The following is a 14790-nucleotide window of genomic DNA, read 5'->3' as shown; positions in this document are numbered from 1 at the left end:
TAATTTTATTCCTTTTTAACTTGAAGACGTGCTTAGGTTTTCCTAAAACTAAACTAAACTAAAAACTAGAGGTTTTCCAGATTCACTCTTTTCTGGTCATTTCTATTTTGCTCCCTTCCTACTATCAGCTCCTCACCCTAGAATGCAATGCCTACCACCACTGGGTGTCCTCTACTCCTTCTGCCATTATGTATTCCTGGTAGTTGAAAAGATATAAAAAGAGACATTGAGGTGAGAAATGTAGTAGTAAAGTAGCCTTAATTTCTAGCCCTCATGTAGTTAGAAAGAGAAAGGAAAGGAAGGTAGATGGTGATAATGAGTTTTCTAGTAGGTAAAATTTACTGATATTTGAGGAAGAAGAAATCGGAAATTTCCCCCTAACTTTTCATTATGCTATATGGCTTGGCTTTATTACCACTTATGATAAAGACAATTCCTTCTGCTTCACGACAGATTTTAGTGCTCATAAAACTTCATATCTTTTTATTTGTAAATATTTAGATCAGCAGTTGGTGACTAATTTGATGTTTCACGTCTACCAATATGCTGCTTCAAAACTGTCAATAAGTCTCCCATCTCTTAAGGAACTAGAATAAAGCATTCCCTGCCCTGGAGCCTCTACAACATTGCCCCAACTTTATCTTATCTATAGTCTTATCTCTGACACTCTTTCCTTTGTTACTTTCTAGCCAAGCTGCTTTTATCTCCTTACTTGCTCCCTTCACTTTCCTGCCACCAGGATTCCTGGCGTCTCATTCCCTCAGCCTGCAATTTCATTCACTTTTTAAGAGGAATCTTCCTTCACTGGTCATCTTCACAGGCTGTCAGATGACACTGACATGAGTGTATGGTCTTTATCTACACAGTGTGACATTATCAAAAGTCTTTGCTATAAAAACAGCCATTTAGGAGACGTCCTCATTTTACTTCCCCCTTCTGTTACTCAGAGAAGTACTGCTCCAAGTTGGTGCCAAACTTCCAGTTGCTCTGGAAGTCACCTAAATGACAGAGGTGACATTTGGGAGTGCAGAACTCTCTTCAACTGGCTTTATAAACCCATTTAAAAATTGTCAATTATTGACATCTAACAGCTTGGCAATGAAGTGTTCCTTGAAGGCTTGATGAACTCAGATTTGGGATACAGAATCAATTCAATTTCAAGAGTTTGGTTGAAGAAGAGGCATGAAAGCAGTAGTCTGGAAACTGGGGGAGTGAGAGCAGCATGGTGCAGAAAAAGTTAGAACTGGGTCTAAGCGTCTTCGTTTGGAGTCTTACATAACAGTTCAGATCTTAGCTTAGCATGCACTAGGTATGTGATCTTACACAAGTTATTTAACCATTCTGAGCTTCATTTTCCTCATCGCCAATGGCATGTTTAAGTTTAATGAGTGAATGGAATATAGAATACCTAGAAGAGTGTTTGAATTAATGTTGACATTACTATTATCACTGTCACAGATCTGTACTATATTGCCATGTGACTCCATATATATTATTTGATCTTGCAAGGCTTTTGTTTTCTTCTCTATAAAATTAAGAAATTTGTCAGATGATTTCTAAGGCTGCTTCCAGTTTTTAAACTTTAGTTTTTTCCAATGGGTAGAACTGGTAGAATAATGTTTAGTTTGTTTTCATTCTTGTGTGTTTGTAACCCTGACTGATAAATCTTAAATCTTCAGAGCCATATCTATAATAGTTCAATACCACTTCTATGACAGACAACTCATTAGAGTGTGGCCTGACAAAATTTCACAACATAGTGCCTTCTGGCCTGCTAGTCAATCAATGAGAAAGTGATCTTGTTCTTTAGATTCGGAAGACTGTGACATCATTCATTAAGGCAACCAGAGTTGCAGGCAATGGACCAATTTCACCTGTGTATTTCCAAAGTTACCTACAGTCGTGGCCTATTGTACATAAGTGTCATTTAGGAGCAGGTCCTTGAGGAAGGCACTGTTCTACCCGCAACATGTCTCTGGCTTATAGTTTAAATTTGATAGAACATTAAGGTGGAACTTAGAAGTGGGTAGGATAGGAGTATGCCAAGTTCAGCATGATTGTATTCTAAGAAAATTCACCAGACTTTTCATCTCTCTGAAACACACTTAAACCTAGTGTCTGATTCATCTTTCCATGCTGGTTGGAAAAAAGCTACTATGACATTTTAAATAATGAAGCCCATCAAAATGCTGGGAGATACTTAGATTGGTAAGTAGGAAGACTAATTGTGTGACCTTTGGAAAGTTGCTAACCCAACATGTGTATGTTTCTTCATCTATTAAAATAAGGGGTGAATTCAGATGGTGTATCTCTAAGGCAGACATTCATCTATCTCTTTGAAGTTCTCATTTTCAAGGTTCCATCAGAATTATGTGATTTGTGTGTTAAAAATGCACATTTCCAGATCCCAAGTGCATTTATTCTGATTAAGTTAATAGAGAAAGAGGCCAGAAAATATGCATTTTTAACATGCATTTATGGGATTTAAGATACAGGCCTGCAGTGATGACTCTGGTGCTGATGATGCTGGCATAATAACCTCTCTTAATGGGTCAACTAAATGTAATATGACATAATAAATCTTCACAGAACAGCTTTCTGAAGTAGGTACTCTTTTAGTAATTTTACCTTTAAAGAAATGGGGTCATAAAGAATATGTAGTTAATAATTATAGACATACAGTTAACAGGTGGAAAGAACCAGGATTTGAGTGGATTGACCAAAACCAAATCCTATTGCCTTAACTTCTACTTTTTATTGCCTTTCTGGGTCATGCTAAAGTTTGCCTTAGCTGCCAACATGCCAGTCTTCATTCCTGTATTTTTGATAGACTGGATGTGGAATTTCAAAACCACCTAATTTAAGTTCACTTATTCAGGCCTCCATGCTTGTGACTCTGAACTAGCTGGGATGGCGCCATGGTTGTTAATCTTGGAAGTGTAGGGAATCACAAAAGCGGCTTTCGCTCCTTTCATTCAGAGCAACTAGGGCACTGCAAGGACCCTATGGTGCCTTTGTATGAATTACAGAAAGGGACTTCCTCTGGGTGACCCAACTAAATCCCACCAGGGGTAGGACTAATCTCAAAACTTCTTGGTTCAGACTGAGGCAGAACCACCAGGTTTGGGGCTTGGGAAGCAGAACTCACGTTGAATTTAAGTTCTGATTTATGCCACTGACTGGGTGCCTCGTTCAGGATGTGTTCAGGGTAGATGTGCCCTGCAACCCCTACAAGGCTGGAGCATTTAATGTCTCTGTCCCTCAGTTTTCCCTTCAAAGTCCTATACTTGATGTTATAAAAACGTCCTATACTTGACGTTACAAACAAAAAAGGAGGTAGAAAATGGGGTATTGGAAACATAAAATATGTTTAACTTAGAGTCCTATATGTGGATGTCAACAAATAAAGGGTAAGTATATGCAGGAAAACTGAAGTCTATCCTGGGCATAATTTATCTTTGTCAGGTGTCAGTGGACCTGGCCTTTATTTGAAAGCAATTTAATTAATGAGATTAGAGCCCCTAAAGTTCTTCACTGCTGAAGTAAAGGAATCCATATATCCTAAAGTCTTGCATAGATCTCCTCCTCCCTCCCACCCCCAGTTTAATACACCTCTTAAATACCAATCATTGATCATTCCCTCATCAGAATTAAAAAACAAAACAAAACAAAACAAAACAACACCCTAAATTTATGTTCGTATTTAAAGAAAAACAAAACAAAATAAAACACAGTTGATGGTGGTTGAGAGTGAAACCATATCAAGGTTTCTGTTCCAGGAGATTTGTTTGTCAAATAGAACCCCCCAACCAAAAACAGAAAGGAAAAAAAAACACCTTACTTTGATGCTGTTCAAAAGCCCTGGGCAGCTTCTACCCTATTTGTATTTCTGGATTTTTTTTTCAGTCCATCTGTTTATTTTCTTTTGAGCCATCATAGCAAAACAGAAAGCCAGCTTCTGAGGATATGAAAGCAGGTAGGATTTGGAAATAATTTGAAAAGTATAATGATAAATTCTCAGAATAGAGGATCTCAGATTGTCTGATACTATAGGCATTTAATATTTCCTTTACATTTATGTACTATTTGTATGAGGGAGAATTTGTTTGTAGCAAGAAAATCTGAAATGTTCAAAATCATCTCAGTTGAGATCTTTAGGTTTTTTTTGTTTTTTTTATTTTATTTTCGGAACTGTGAGACATAATTTTGGATCTTTAAAAATATGGGAGGGGTTTTCCAAAATTCTACTAATAAACTCCCAGGTTATAACATCAAACCTAGGAGATATATTCTAAACTTTCCTCTTTAAATGTCCAAATATTTGATGCTGATGCAGTACATTTTGATAAATCAGATAATATAGACTTTTATTTAAATAGTAGCTTCAATCCAGATTGCTGAAAGTGATAACATCTAGAATACAATATATTTAAAAGTCCACATATTTCCCTAGGAATGAGGGGAAATGATGGTAACGTTATCTTGCCTTAACTTTCATTTGACATTTTTTAATGACAGAATTTTGACATAAAGTCTTCCTTGCCAAGAATCTGAGCAAATGTCCCTGGTCTTCCTGGACTTCTGCCAAAAGGCAGTGCAGCTTTTTATGACTTGCCTCAACACACAAGGACAATGGTGACCACCATGGAAATTTTACACACCACTTTCATTATGGGTGAGCAGAAAGACTTCAGCTCACTCACATGTGGAAGGCTAGGGGTAACAATGAGCCCATACCCCAATCAGATATGCATCATCATTTCCAATTTCTATGTACTGAAAACTCAGAGCATTACTGATACTGTAAGTTGGCATGAATAATGGCTGGTTCTGTACATCCTGCTAACGGCTAACACATAAAACAGATTTTGTCTTTCAAGTTAGGGTGTCTCTGAAGTGACAGAAAAGACATGCATGGATGAATAGATAACTCCATTTTTAACCTATGGACAATTAAACTTTAGTATTAGTCACATTAGCTTAGGTTCTGTTGACCTCCAAATCTCAGTCACTTAATTCAATGAGTTTCACATAAACTCTTATCCCAGTGCATATTGGGCAGCCATCCTGCACCTTGTAGTTATGCCATCTGAAACACACAGCTTCTAAAAACACTGCAGAGAAAGAGACGAATGGATGAAGTAGCTCAGCCCAGAGATAAAACATGTCATTTCCTGTCAGCATCCATGGGCCAAACTAGATATGGGGCTCCAGAATAATTCCTAGGAAGGCTGGGAAATGTAGAGAAGCATATGGAATAATTGGTGAACACTAAATATTATGCAAAAACTACCCACTAATAGTCTGAGGACTTCATACTAAAGTAGAAAAAAAAATTTAATGAAGAATACGGTTTTGCATATCACCTGAGGTTAGACTTGGATGCTATTTCCTCATGGTGAAATCTTAAAAGAAAATGAAAAGATACATGGACTTTATTGAGTTTTTTCTGTGCTTTGGGCAGAGCAATCAACCATTAATTTACTTTAGCAGTCTGACTGAAATGAATCTGTTTACTTATACTAATACCCAGCACTTGAATGGAATAGTATTAAGAGCTTAAGCTCTAGGGACAATTACTCAGATTCAAAACTTGTCCCTACTACCTGCTAGCTGCAGTATGAGCAAGCTGTAGAAGCCCTCTGAGGCCAAGCTGCCACACCTGTGAAACAGGAGTAATGATGCTAATAAAAGAGCAGTTCCTGGGCTAACGTAAGAAGTAAATGGAAGAGTGGTGCATAGTACAGCCTTTGACTCATAGTACGTGTTCCGTAAGCCCTGGATATTTTAAATAAGAAAAGCCAAGATACTCATTTATTCTGTTGCCTTAGAGTTCCTTGTGATCAGTGTCAGTTAATACACTGACTAGCAATAGTTGTTGTTGGACTATCCACAAGTTTGTGCCCTATGCATTTATAGCAAGAGGCATAATACTGAAATGAATGAAGAATCAGAGAGGGGCTCCACAGAGGAACTTGTTAATTCCCTGAAGATGAAAAGTTAAGGGCTATATCTCACAGTATTTTAATACTCTCAAAATAATTAACTCATGCCTGGCAATCAAGTCTTCTTGATGTTATTACTGAATGAATAAATGAATGATATTTGGATAGTATCTTTGATAATGTCTGCTACTGAGAGGTAGCCCGAAAGATGTAGACTAATTTCCTTGTGCTATAGCCACACTATTATTTTGAGCTAAAATGTATACTTTTCAATGCTTTAAATTTTTCTCTGTATGTTTTTTATTAACCATCAAATTTCACAAAATGATGATTAAATTTACTTTTTATCAAATAATTAACTAGATACTTCTTCCATGCAATATTTTATAAAGAGGGTATAGTTATTACGTCTTACTTGTTTTTATTTTACTTTCACCTTAGAAGGCTTCAGTGAGAGGAGCATATCAATTTGAAGCTGCTATTCCAATATGATCCTGGTTAAACTAAATTGATGAATTTATCCACTGAGATTTGTGAATGGTTAAATCATTTGGCTGGCAATAAGCTATAGAATTTGAGTACCCCCTTTTTGTATATCTTAATTATATATAATGAAATGTTTTCTGGAACAAGCAAACTTCATGCATTCTTTCTATGCTGCCTCTACATCAGAGGCATGTTGTGTCAGCTGACAGGGTTCTTCTCACCAGTTGGATGGCTGTGAGTGTAGTAATCAGTGACAAGGTCTAGGAAGGCACCAGAACTCAACTTCTCCTGTGTCACTGGCGGCTAGTAATGTGAGTTTTGTTTACTCATTTATTGATGTGAGAATAGCTGATACCAATTAAGCACAAATGATTCCAAACGCTAAGAATACATCCTCTAATGTAAAAATAAATCAGCAATTATATTCTTTGAAAACATTCACAACTGAGCACATTCCACTCTAACTAACGGCATCCATATTAATATTTATGGGCCATGGGATAACATTGTCCATTAAGCAGATCTTTATTTTAGAGCATGCATAAGAAATGACAGTGAAGAAACTTTCTTCAAACTGCAGAACATGTTAACATGGTCCATGTTTGAAAATGAATGCTGTAGAGGGGTAAAGTCTTAATTATATGAGTTCCACATGATAGACAAACGGCTGTTAGATATTAATCTAGAGGAACTCAGGAAACAAGAAATCATTGGGGATCAAATAAAGGGCAAAAAACTTCAAGAGACAGTCAGAAAAGCTTTACAACTAGATTATCTTGAGTTTGAAACTTGTCATCACCTTCTCCCTTTCTTACTGTTGGTAAAAATTGGGTGTTACTTAGCTTCTTTACGCTTCAAGTTTTTCTTACCTGAAATAGGAGACAAGAGATATATGTCCAGCATTAAGAGTCATATGATGGTGTATGATAAGTGCCTGGAAGAAAACATAGAAAATAGGAACAGGTTAATCATGATTATGGTTTTCATCCTTCTGAATCCTCTCCTAATTACTGTGAAGCAGAGGACATAATACCATTCCCACAGTACTAACAGTTGCAGGCTACTGACTTCCCTGCTTAGAGACTTTGCTCTCCAGATTACCATAGTTACCATGTGATGTTATTAATTTATTTACATTACCTACCTATTTCCTATAGGCATATGAAGGAGTTGCCCTTATGTAAAATCATAAATAAGTGTTGATCAGGACCTTAGTTTTTTACAAAATTCAAATGAATAGAAAATGAGGTGACTTGGCAAAATGCCTTGAACATAGTATTAACTAAATGATCCTAGCGTCTCTGAGCTAAAATCCCCAAGACTAACAATCATTTTGCAGTTTCCAGTTCCATAATCATTTTTCCTATGTTGACCTCTTTACATAGAATTTGGACCAGGAAGAAACTTCAAGAGTGCCCAGTGTGTACTATTCATTTGCCAAGTGAAAAAACTGAGGCCCCCCAGGGGAAAAGATCTTAGCACAGTAAGATCACATAGTGTCAGAACAAGGAATAACCCTGGTCACCTTATTGACTGCTTAAAGTTTTTCCAAGTACATCTCTAACTTCTCCCTGAATGAGTTTACAAGCAAAACATTTAGTATTTTACCTGGGACAGAGTCAATACTCAATAAAAATGAGCTGTTAGAATTGCTATTTCCATCTCTTTCCTTTGTTCACTCTGTTTCATGAACCTATGATGTTCTCTTCCTTCTGCTTAATCACTATCTGACCTGTCCATCAAACTGCACTTTGGACTCTTGTTTCTGGTCACTACATATTCAAAACTGGCTCTTTCCTTTGTGAAGTCCAAGAGTGCTTAGTCTTCCTATCACTTCTCAGCACTGAGTCTACTGTCTAGTGTTGTTACTAAGTTTCTTTCTTATATGTGTATTGCTCAACTTCCCACAACATTCCAATTCCATTGAAGGGTGGAAGAATCTTCATATTGTGTTCACCTACACAGTGCAGTGTGCTCAGTATTTTGCTGATGGATTGAAAGGTGTGCACTTCTAGTGTTCTGAGGAAAACATCATAAAACTTGTGCCAACTCAGTAACCTGTGTCCCATGTCCTCTACAGCTGAAAACACCAGAGCATCACAGTAAAGTTTTGGCAAACAAAATTTTAAGGTAGCTACATAGAGAACGCTATTATTTTTTCGAGAACTGCTAAGGTTGAAATTTACAAAGCACAATGCCTATGCAACTGCCTAATGAAGAGAATATAAATTATTTGCTTCATTCACAACATGTCAGGGGCTAGATGTCCTATCAGAATTACAAGTATCATCACATTGGCTACACACCTGTCAATGTTTAGTAAGTGGGTCATATTTCTAATGTAGAAGGTGAACATGAGAACCAGAAGTAGAATCTGGTTAGGAATAAAAATAGAGCCCACCACCAAAAGATGTTGTGAAAATTAAATGAGATACTGAAATAATTCTTATAAAAATTTAGCATGGTGCCTGGCACCTGTGTTTCATTAATGTTAGTTGTTCTTGCTATAACTGTTAAGACATGACATTACAACAAAGATGAAGGCATTATATCAATACTTGGGTATTTGTAATCAGTGTTAATACAATTGCAGGCTCAGTAGAATAGATGGGCCCAAAAGTCAGACTGTAAGATATATTTTAAAAACGAACGGGGTATGGACTTCCCTGGTGGCTCAGTAGTCAAGAATCTGCCTGCCAATGTGGGGACACAGGTTCGAGCCCTGGTCCGGGAAGATCACACATGCCGTGGAGCAACTAAGGCCATGCACCACAACTACTGAGGCTGCACTCTAGAACCTGTGAGCCACAACTATGGAGCCTGCATGCCACAACTACTGAAGCCTGCGTGCCTAGAGCCCGTGCTCCGCAACGAGAAGCCGCCGCAATGAGAAGGCCGAGCACCGCAAGGAAGAGTAGCCCCCGCTCGCCTCAACTAAAGAAAGCCCGCATGCAGCAACGAAGACCCAATGCAGCCAAAAATAAACAAACTAATTAATTAATTAATTAAAAAAATGAATGGGGTAGGAGTAACACAGACCCTGAGAGCAAAGTGTCTCTAAAGAATTTTGATGGTCGGGGGAATAAGAAAGAAAATGGTGAGTTTATGAAGAAGAAGGGCTGAACTGGAGTCCATTTACAAATTCTGGCAAAGACTTAAGAATACCTTTGAGAATGTAGAGCAGAGCCCCAGCAGAGGGAGAGTTTGAAGATAAATGAGAGGAGAGCAGGGGAGGAGGAAATGCCTATAGACCTAAAGCAATTTCCACACCAAAGAGGTGTCAGAGTGAAATGGTGACACATGCAAACACCCTACCTGCACATACATCCACTTTTGGAAGAACACTGAGGAAGTAAAGTGATGGAAAATGAATTAGGCCAGGTGAAAAGTTCAGTAAACTCACTGAGCTCTCTGAAGCAGTGCCATGTATATTCACTGTTCTTAATGGGCACACTGAGAAGATTTCAAGTGCATCATATTTATGATCTATATGCATGCATACAGAGATATATAGTATAGAAAGATGGACAGAAAGCCTATTTCATGAGACTTATTTGCTCTTTTTTAGTCAATAGAGAAATTTGCTCTTTTTTAGTCAGTAGAGCAGGGCAACTAAGATTTCTAAAGATAAAATTCACACTGTTGATATGAAAATGTAACTAAAGGGAAAGTGGATTTCTGAAAATTTGAAATGTGAAAAGTTTCTGTAAATGATTGATGATGTGTCCTTTTATCTTACTGGCTCCATTTTGTATTTTAGCATGAAAACCTTTGTAAAACAAGAACATCCATCTCCAGTATGCTTTATTTTATGTGAGGTGTAGGGCTCATTTGTTATTTTGCCTGATCAGCCTCCATATCTCCTATTTTTAGGGACAGCTCCTTGGTTTCCACCTTACTCTCAGTCCTGCAGTTCACATGGGGTGATCAAATCCCTACCTCCTAGGATATTCATAAAACCCAATTTTAGCTAGACATAGTCCTAATTTGATGTCTCAAGTTTGGGAATAAGATTTATCCCTCTAACTCTTGCTGGAACTTTTGGCAAAGAGGTTTAACACTCTACGGAAGTGTTAAGCTGGTTGAACGTAGAACTCAAATTGTAGGAGCTACAATAGGAAAAAAGCCTTGCTGAGAATAAAGTCAGCACATAATTCTCTTTAACTTTGTTGGAGCATCTGGATTCAGCTCTGCCAGAAGAATGTCCCTACACTTAACAGTGATATGGCCAAAGCAGTTTGAATTAAATTTATATCATTTGCAAACAAAGAATATTTACTAATAAGTGAGAGTACAGATTCTGGTTTCCAAACCATACAAACTCATTGCATTTTTTTTGATTTTTTAAAAAATTGAAGTACAGTTGATTTACAATGTTGTGTTAATTTCTGCTGTACAGCAAAGTGATTCAGTTGTACATATATATATACATTCTTTTAAAATATTATTTTCCAGTATGGTTTATCACAGGATATTGAATATAGTTCCCTGTGCTATACAGTAGGACCTTTTTGTTTATCTATTCTATATACAATAGTTTGCATCTGCTAACCCCAAACGCCCATTCCATCCCTCCCCACCTCCCCCTGGCAACCACAAATCTGTTCTCTATGTCTGTGAGTTGGTTTCTGTTTCGTAGATAAGTTCATTTGTTTCATATTTTAGATTCCACATATTAGTGATATCTTATGGTATTTGTCTTTCTCTTTATGACTTACTTCACTTGTATGATAATCTCTAGTTCCAACCATGTTGCTGCAGATGGCATTATTTCATTCTTTTTTATGGCTGCAAACTCATTGTATTTTTTTTATCAACCACCTTAAAATTTTGCAACCCTATGATCAGTCATTTCAACTACATTCTCATCACCTCTAGCAACCTAGAATATCTCATCACTTATTTGACTTTTGACAAAAACAATCTTTGACATTGTCAGTCCTGTATATAAGACACAATACTGCAAAAGAGTAGAGCAAGTGATAAAAAAAAAAATCCTATATTTTAGACATATAACTTTCCTTTTGACATTATCCCCAGGAGATGGAGTATAAAATTGACTTATTTTTAATTATCTTTTATGTGTAAGATTATGTTTTGAATGCAACTATATTTGAGGCAGCACAATGAGGCTACATGGCTTTTATATAGGTTATACTTATAAACAAATAAATGTAATTAAATGATATCACTGTTTTCATATAAAATGAAAAGAAGATACAGTGGGGATACGAAATAGTGGGCAATTTGCAACAACATGGATGGACTTGGAGGGTTTATGCTTAGTGAAATAAGTCAGACAGAGAAAGACAGATACTGTGTGTTATCACTTTTATGTGGAATCTAAAAAATAAAACAAACTAGTAAATATAATAAAAAATAAACAGACTCACAGATACAGAGAACAAACTAGTGGTTTTCAGTGGCGAGGGGCAAGATGCGGGTAAGGGATTAAGAGGTATAAACTACTATGTATAAAGTAAATAAGCTACAAGGATATATTGTACAACACAGGGAATATAGCCAATATTTTATAATAACTATAAATGGAGTATAATCATTAAAACTTGTGAGCCACTATGTTGTACACCTGAAACATATAATGTTGTAAATCAACTATACCTCAATAAAGAAATAAATATAAAAAAATAGTGGGCAGTCCATCGTGCAGGAGGAAAGTATCAGAAGTTGAGTAGGGAAAGTAGATTTTTAGCAGAGTCTTGAAAGATGAGTGTATATTTTGCAGATATCAGGCCACCTGATGTGTACGGGTTGTGTCTGGGGATGTTGGGAAGGCTTCAGGATGATCAGCCTTCCACAGAGTATACATTTCAAAAATATCTAATAAATTAAATTAGTTATAAACATGTTTTACATTTTTAATGAAAATTCCATGTATCAAAATGGCTTTAAAAAATAAACACCCAAATTACTTTAAAAACAAAGGGACTTTGTCTTACTTCTTTCAACCAAACAAAGGATAATGTTTTGGGGCACCCCCTTATGTATAGTCCTGTGCAGTGGGGTGGAGTAGGTGGATTATGAAAGTCATGTAAGACTCAGGATCTAACCCTTTGTTGAATGTTAGTAGTATTCCAGAAGTAACACACTTGCTTATGTTATTGTATTAGTTCAGATTCTCATTGTGAGAAAAATGTATGAAGTATGAAGCACATAAAGAACACTTTCCCACTACAGGAAAAAACACATAATTCTACTTGTGAAGTCTATGTATTTCTATACACAAATGCAAGAAAGAGTCTATACTACTGTACCTCTAAGAACATAGCACTACGTCTACCACAAGAGACTAAATAACTATTTGTTGAATGCATAAATAAATAGAATAATGCTATTTTGTCATTCTTGGACTTATGCCATGGAAACAGTATGTATGCAAATGTGTCTACAATGAAATCTTTTGGTTGCTTCCGTAATTAAAACATGTTGGATACATTTTAAGGAGGCACTGAATACTGAATTTTGTCTTGTGATGAATTGTGTTTTAACAAGGTGGTAATATACTTGAAAGCATAACAATGCTGTACTTACATGACACTAAATATACTAGATAAATTCTAAAAAGTTCAATAACAGATAGAGAGGCATAGTTTACCATAGCCAGACATAAGGATATTTGAATAGGCATGGATAATCGATTGCCTTTTTAAAAACAATTTGTCTAGATGTTTTGCTGAGTATCATCAGAACCAATTAGCACTTTTTCTTTTAAAAGAAAAGTAAAGAGATTCAGAGTGCTAACATGGCCCAGTGGTCAAATATGGAGAATGTAGGAATTTGGTATATAATAAATCTAAACACACTTTTCAGGAATGGCCGAGTTTGTGGTGACTGTGATGATGGTGATGATAATGATAATGGTGATAAGGATAGTGATTTGACACTAGTGAATCTTAACTGCAATCCACCTTACTTTATTCTGCTTTCCATCTTGCAGAGTCAGGTAATGGCACAGACATTAAAATCAATTTTCTTGTTGACTAGATCCTAGGAAAAAGAGCTCCAGGTGAATTTTAACTGTCTAATGACAGATTTTATGACTAAGGCATTACGAAAACTGCTATCAAGGTACAGGACCAATGAGAGAATGCGTGGTATATAAAGCCAAACAGCTTGATGACACATCTAGTACAGGTATTTGGGAAAATTCAGCTTCTGCTTCTGCTTGGTGTCCTGGGGTGCATGAGAATTCCAGTCTTTCTGACTTCAATTAACCTCTTTTACAAGTGAAGCCAAAAAGAAAGAAACGTGCATAATAACTATTGCAAAGAAATATTTCAAAGTCATTAAATGCACATTAATAATCTTGGGAATATATAATTTTGTAGGTGACAGATACTATTTTTACACCTGTTCTTTAGAGAAAGAATAAGTTTCTCTTCATTAAAGACTAATGAGTGACATTACATTTAAGTGTTCACATTAGATATGCTTCTTTGAATTTAATGATGGGGCAATGAGGCCTTAAATTAAATACTCAAAACTCTCCACTGGGAGAAACAAAACAAATTTATCTGCAATTTTAAAAAATAATGGAATCCATCTGTTATATAATAAAATTTTAAAATTTTGGATATTTAGACATATTATTATAGTATCTTTGAAAGCTTAGTTCTTGATACCCTAGTTTATTGGCATAACAAAGTAAGTAATATGGTAATTTGTGCTTATTATTTTTTTGTTTTGTTTCCATACCTCCAAAGTTCACTATGGAATACTGAAGAATTCCCTATAACACTTGAGTTGTTACTGTTACGGGCTCAGTATCCCACAATAGCGACAAATCTTTAAACAATAACTAAAAGAAAAACAATTATAAGATTAAAGATTGCTATCTAGAAATTGGATTATAACCAGTTTCCTAAATTATTCGATCTTACTAAATTAAATTTCCCCTATTTCAGACCACAGTATGTCCATTTACCCTATGCTAGAATTCACTCTGTATTTATTAAAAATATAAAATATAATTACAGTTATTAACATTTTAAAAATATTAAAATAGGAGCATAATAACATTACTGGATTTTCCCAGTAAGTCATGCTTAAATGAAATCATTTCTTCCATACACACTGTCATTTTAAAGGTTTTATAATTTCTGGAAAACCTGGAAGAGAAAAGCAGTAGTTAGGTGCAGCATAGTTAAGACTGCAATAAATCAATATATCACTTGGTATGTTTACTGAGCACTTAGTTTTGTTCTTAGCTCCTGCTATTGTCTAGTTTAGTTAATGGTCATCATTTTGACAAATATCAAAGAAAGACAAAGCAAAATGTCATTTCTTAAAAAGGGAAAGGATTAAAATGCCTTGAAGGGATGAGGAAGAAAAAAATAAC

At 36.0% G+C, this 14790-nt stretch overlaps 1 long non-coding RNA gene across 1 annotated transcript in view; it reads right to left on the bottom strand.

Annotated features, from left to right (window-relative positions):
- Positions 1–6757: 6757 nt before the first annotated feature.
- Positions 6758–14790, bottom strand: part of LOC307193432 — a 290903-nt gene continuing 282870 nt past the window's right edge. The window contains exon 4 of the long non-coding RNA XR_013830317.1: positions 6758–7365. This is a non-coding gene — a long non-coding RNA (uncharacterized lncRNA). The remainder of the gene's footprint in view (positions 7366–14790) is intronic.

Source organism: Stenella coeruleoalba, assembly GCF_951394435.1.
Source record: "Stenella coeruleoalba genome assembly, chromosome: 10".
Lineage (NCBI taxonomy): Eukaryota > Metazoa > Chordata > Mammalia > Artiodactyla > Delphinidae > Stenella > Stenella coeruleoalba.
The sequence above is the reverse complement of the archived record's forward strand: the minus strand, read 5'-3'. Positions and strand labels throughout refer to the sequence as shown.